Raw genomic sequence first — 6,641 nt, 5'->3', positions numbered from 1 at the left:
ATCTGTTTCCTTTAAGCATGGTTGCAGTTCCAGAGTTTTGCTTCAAGATCTACGCATGTCATTTAATAGTACAGCCAATTATATTCATGGCCAGAGTTAAATGCAGAGTATCGAGTGAATCAGTCAAATAATTCAGCAAAGAATGATTTCTCGAACTTCAATAGTCCCCGAAGCAGTCAGGAAAAACCTCAACCTACGTCAGACTCTAATATTTATTAGAAACATAACACTGATGTGGTCACTTTCACTTGTTTACTGTTGAAGCATAGTTGACCAAGATTTGAAATGACTAAATTTCTTTTACATGGCTAGTCATAAAGGTGAAAGAGGAAATCAAATGTCTGGAGATAAAAGACAGTAGAGAAAACATGTTTCAGAAGAGCAGAAACATATTTTGGTACCCATCCTTTGTGTAGATCCTCTTATCAAGAAGTGAACCTGGGCCAGGGAGATCACTCAGTAGCCTTAGCAGGGACAGGTGTTTGCCACCAACCCTAAAGACCTGACTGAGTTCAGTCCCAGGGACCTGCAAAGTAGAAAGAAAAGACTAACTCTAAAATGGTGTCCCCCAGCTACCACATATGTACATGCATAGAAATAACTATAAGGAAGTATTTTTATAGTGAACTCATTGTTAAGTAGATGTTTAGACCATGTCAATAAGACCAGGAAATAGAATATTAAAAAACTATTTACATAGCAGCTCTAAAGGAACTTAAGGCTCTATCAATTAGTTGTAATGATCACATCACATTTTTTTTTCAAATTTATGTTAACTCAATAGAAGTGCTTTTGCATACTGGACAGGTGTGGATAGTGACACAGCATATGTAAATGATTCAAATATTAGAAGGAATGACTCGGGGAAGAACCTTTAGGAGGGGCTTTAAGAGGGCAGACAGTTGTGATTAATACAGTGATAGGGCTGCACAAAAATCTAGTGCAGTTGGAAGCATATCATACTAGAAAGATAGCATCCGAGGACAAGATGAAAGATTGCTTATGTCTGTTCAGCACCAGGTCTGTCATACCAAGAATTCCAGAGCTCATTCTCTCAGAGCAAGAGAACATTCTCTCAGGGAAACGGGGCCATGGAGACCTTTCTTTATAAGAAGATCATAGTGTGGGGTAGCCAGGTTGAAATTAATAATAATAAAAAAGCAAACAAACAAAACAAAACAAAAAGCAAGCATGGACTTGTTATTCTGCAGAAAAGATTGTATTTTTCCCAATGGTATCTATAGTCACATATGTACTATATGTACAGCTACATAGAGGAATTTTGATCGAGCAATATGGCTGCTCTGGCAAGGGTTTACATCTAAAAGGTTCTTCTAGGTTTATGTGATCAGGCTGGAATACAGACAGACCCTGGATCACAATATGATCTCCCTGGAACACAGAAAGGCTCTCATTTAATCCCAAATAATGAAAGTAAGATTAGTTTATAAAAGAAAGCAACAATGCTTGAAAGTGATATCTAATTGAAGGGCAGACAAAGTGATGAAGCAGAGAAAGATTTGACAGAATGAGTCATGATAGGATCCACCCAGCTCCGAAAAGAACAGACAGATGAAAGAGACTCGTTAAGAGTAGAGCAGAGAGAAGAGGGGCAGTAGTGTGGTGGAGCAGGGTGTATTTGTAGGTCTACTAAGACACTTTGACAGAGACAAGATGCAAAGAGAATGAGAAGGAGCCAGAAGATTAGGACACACCATCTGACTTAGCTTGAGGCCTCTCATTTCATCCCCTCATCTGAGAAAATGAAAACAACATTTACAAACCTGTTAACCTCATGTCCTTCCTATGTACCCATTTTCTTCAGGATTTGTCCCCTTCAAATGTTTTACTTCTATTTTCATGTGATATATACACATCTATATAAAATCTCTATACATACTTATCTATATAAATTCTAGGAACCATAAGTGAAAGAAAACATGAAATTCATCTTTCTGAGACTGGCTTAGTTTATTTAGTCTGAATATCTCCAACTTCATCCATTTTCCTACAAATGACATGAATTTGTACTTCATTATGGCCCTAAAGAACTCTGTCATGTATATAATTCTCATTTTCTTCATTCACTCCCCTTTTTATGGACATGGTTGGTTCCATAACATAGCTATTGTAAATAGTGATGCGCCAAACATGGAAATGTTAAGTATTTATTTATTTATTTTATATTGGAGAGCTTTGTATGAATGCCTATGAGTGGTGAATCAAAATTAATATGCTAGATCTATTTCTAGTTTTTTGAACAACATCCATTACTGACTTCCATAGTGGCTGAATTCATTTGTGTTCAAATCACAGTCCATAAGGGGACTCCCTACCAGTGTTTGCTGTTATTTGTTTTCTTAATAACTGCTGTTCTGGAATGTACTTTTCTCCTAACTCCAGAGCTGAAGTGAGGCAGGCCTTCTAATCTGCTCCTACATTTTCGATATGAGGCATTCTTATTAGTGTTGGAGGAATGGGCCTCCATCTCTTAGGTGCACACAACAAGAACCCAGTGTGCATTCAAGGTGCACACAAAGAGAATCATGGTGAAAATCATTGTGAGAATCATGGTGCCCCAAATGGTGGTCCCTAACTGCCAATTACAGATCCCTTCCACTTTCTCAAGTAGAAATATTGCTGAGGGCTTGCTGAACACACAAAGGCCATGGCTTTTACCATTTTGCAAGCAAAAGAAACAGCATTTTAAACTCCTTTGAAAACTTTCTCTTATTTCACATTAAGAGCCTGCCACACAAACTGAACGTGCCATAAATAATGTGTGCTAACATTTTCCAAAAACTGGACATCAATTAACGTTAATTTATGAGGAAACTTCTTCAGAAGAGCACAGTTCAGACTCATAACTACTGAAAAGGCTCATTAATACAAATGTGTAAGGAGTTTTTTTTTCTAAAAGGAACATTAAAGTAAACACATATCATTACAAGGAAGGCTTATGATTTATTGCAAATTCAGTGGAAAAGAGACTTTACACTGTATTTCCAGAGGTAAAATTTGGGCAAAGGAATCAAGCAAACAAAATTAAGTGAGGATGTGCTCTGAGGAAAGGCATCCTGTGGCAACCCAGACAAATGGCAGTTAACACTGAATAAGAGCTGCCATGCCAGGCACTATGCCAACACGGCCTTTTGTGTGTTTCACCAAGAACGCTAAAGGAAAATTTTGTTTTACTGACATACAGAAAGTTAAAAACTCAAGCCACCCATGTTGCTATAGAAATAAGACTCAAAAGGAGTGTCATTCAGATGGCAACCCCATCTCCTTCCCACACTCTATGATACATTACACAGTCTTCCATTGTGACCAGATACAGCCATAGACACACCTGGATGAGCCTGGGCCATGCTTTGTTTTTTAGAATTTCTAAATGAAACTAGGGCACGCGGGGTGTTAACCTGAACCACCTATATATGAACACCCATTGACTCTGTAAATAACTTCAAGTTTGAGGAAGTAAGCTATTTCTACCTTTAGGTCATCAACATGGCCACTAAAGAACTAACCATCCCCACCTGTTATGTGTTTACGCCTTTTTAATGTTTTGAGGGTCTCAGAGAGTATTCATATATTAACTGTAAAATGAAATTTCTCCTTCTCTTTAAGGGTATTACATTTATTTTATGTATATGTTTTGCCTAAATGGGTATATGTACACTGTGCGCATATACCCACAGAGGTAAGAAGAAGACATCAGTTCCTCTGGAGCTTCCATTACATGTGGGTGGGAGCTACCATGTGACTGCTGGAGACTAAACCTGGTCGTCTGTAAGAACAACAGGTACTCTTAACCTCTGAGCCACTTTTCATCCCAGAAATGTCTACATCTTAAGATACTTGTCTGTCTTAGTGGAAATAATAAAGTATGGGGTTTGTGTGTGTGTGTTGTATTGTTTTGTTCTTTGTTTGTTTGTTTGTTTTTAAGACAGGGTTTCTCTCTGTAGCCTTGACTGTCCTGGACTTGCTTTGTAGACCAGGCTGGCCTTGAACTCATAGAGATCCACCTGCCTCTGCCTCCCCAAGTGCCAGGATTACAGCCGTGCACCAAGATGCCTGGCTCAAAGATATCTTCTTAAAGATTTATTTTCTAAATGTATTTCTGAGTATGATGAGGGGAAGGCTTTATGTGAGAGTGTGTTGCCCTCATAGAACAGCAGAGGGCATTGCCCCTCTGGAGCCCGAGTTACCTATGTTTGTAAACTTCCAGTTATGAGTGATGGGAACCAGTCTCCTGTCTTTTGCAAAAATGGTACGTTGTACATGCACCACAGGTGTGCTTCCAACCAAGGTATCTTTATTTATTTCCTTTGAAGGGAGAGACAGACAGAGTGAGAAAGAGAGGGAGTGAGAGACCAAAAGATAAAGTAGCAGCTATCATTAAAACCTAAATTAGGTACGGTAAAATAGTTTAGTAATGCCCTGAGGGGAAGAGCCACCTCGCTGTGTTCTTTCCCCACCCACTAGAGATACAGTTGCTAGGAAACTGGACCCTCCCCCTAGGGAGGGACACCTGGTCATGGTCAATGGTCTAGGAACCTTCCTATAGCCAATCGATTCAAAATGTAGCATCTTGACCAATAGATGCTTGCCAGGCAGGAATTGCCCCTGCCTTGGGCATGCTGGGAGGGACCAGAATCTATATATCACCCAACTAACCTGGGTGCAGCGCGCTCAGCTCCCACTGCTTCAGCGGTGGGTGTTGTGGGCCCAAGCTGCAGCTTGTAATTTACAATAAAAAGACCCTCATGTGTTCTGCAATGGAGTCGATTCCTGTAGATCTTTTGGGGGCTCGTGAACTGGGTATAACATTTGGAGGTTCCACCGAGATTCCAGGGCCCCCTAAGACCTCAGGACTGATCCGGAGGGTCTCATACCAGCTGGTAAGTGTCGTGTCTGTGTCTCAGTCTCCGTCATTGTCGCTTTGTGCGGCGTGCAGTGTTCCCGTTGGCGCCTATCTTCTGTATTCTGTTCTGCCTCGAGGCATCTGTATGAGTGACTAATGTGATTTAGACAGACGTGTCAAACAATCACAGTCACTGAAGTTGGGAGAGACGTCCCCCAACTTCATCAGTATCTGGAGGTGGTCTAGAACCACCCACCACTCTGAGGCTTCTGTGGCAGAGGAACCAGAGTGGAAATCTGAAGGTCTGTTTTTAATTTGGCCAGCTGGTGGGTGTTTTTTGTCTCAATGTCTCTGTGCAGTATTTGTTTGTGTCTACCTTCTGTTTTCTGTTCTAAAACGCCTCGTGAAACTTGTTTAAAGTGTGTGCCTATGTGTTTATAAGGTATATGAATGCATATGTATAGGTTACCACGTGGTATATAAAGTGCCTCAGTGTCTCACCGCCATCTTGACTTTACCATGTGGGTTATAATGTGACCGCCATCTTGGTATGGGTAAAAAAAAAATAAGGAAACCTTGGTCAAATAATTCTCATTTCCTTCTAGGTTAAAAGGATAAGTTATTTTAAATTGGTATTGGTTTTAGAAATTAAATTGCTTGCACTGGTAAATTCTGGTTTTAAAATCTGGTTTTGACTTTTAAGATTATGGTTTTGCCTTGTGACTTCTCTCCTACAAAAGGGGTACTTTGTTTTGATATTGCAAAAACGGGTTTTAAAAAAATTGTTTAAATGTTTAAAGCTATAAAATGTTCAAAGTTTATCAGGCATTTGGGTATGACAATGATCTTGGGGAGTCTAACAGAAAATTTGAAAGTTTCTCGATACTTTGGGGGAGAATAAAAATACTTTGGTATTTATTTTATCAATTTTACTAAATGAAACCAAACTGTATGGTTTGCACTAATTGAAAAAAAAATTGCAGTTCTTAGAATGTATCTTGTGGAGAGCTGTTTGTTTGTTAAGCTGCTTTGTTTATGGAAAAACATGTTTTCACCTAGTTCCTTAAAACTTGTTCTAGTTCCTTAGAGTTTATGTTACTTTTATGTTACTACAGGGAAGTTATTTAAAAAAAATTGGCAGTTTCAGAACTCCTCTTTGTATTAATGTAACTTGTTTTTTTTTTTTTTTTTTTTTTTTTTTTTTTTTGCTTTGCCTATAAAAAAAGCAAATCGTAGACGCTGGGCTCCAGATGGATCATGTCAGAATGGAAAGGATTTTGATGAGAGTTTTTATGTTGTCTGAAAAGCAAGAAAGAGAGCAAAAAAAAGTAAGAATGTCTGGTTAAGCCAAAAAAAGAAAGCTAGAAACCTGAAGGTATATAAAATGTTGCAGAAAGTTAGTGAATGTATGTATAAAATAACCAGAGGATAAATATATTTTGTGAAAGAACTGTATTTAAATATGTACTTCATTTAAAGGCTGGTGATTCCTCATTGCAAAATGTTTTCTTATGCTCTTTTAAGGGAAAAGAATTCTGGCTGATAGCTTTGGTGTGGCCAGAATAATTCATATAGTTTAAAATTGTTCTGTACTGTTCTGTTATGCAGTTGGTTCTAAAACTTATTTGATCACTATGTTAGAACTTTTGGTTCTGTGGGATTGTGGATGCTCCACAATGGTTGCTGTATCATCAGCAACACCTAATGGCAATGTTTGGTATTGTCAGTCACAGCCTGTGCTAACATGTGGTTAGCCGCCATGATGGTTCAGGGATAG

Source organism: Meriones unguiculatus, chromosome 7, assembly GCF_030254825.1.
Source record: "Meriones unguiculatus strain TT.TT164.6M chromosome 7, Bangor_MerUng_6.1, whole genome shotgun sequence".
In the NCBI taxonomy this organism is placed as follows: domain Eukaryota; kingdom Metazoa; phylum Chordata; class Mammalia; order Rodentia; family Muridae; genus Meriones; species Meriones unguiculatus.
Note: the sequence above shows the minus strand (reverse complement) of the source record.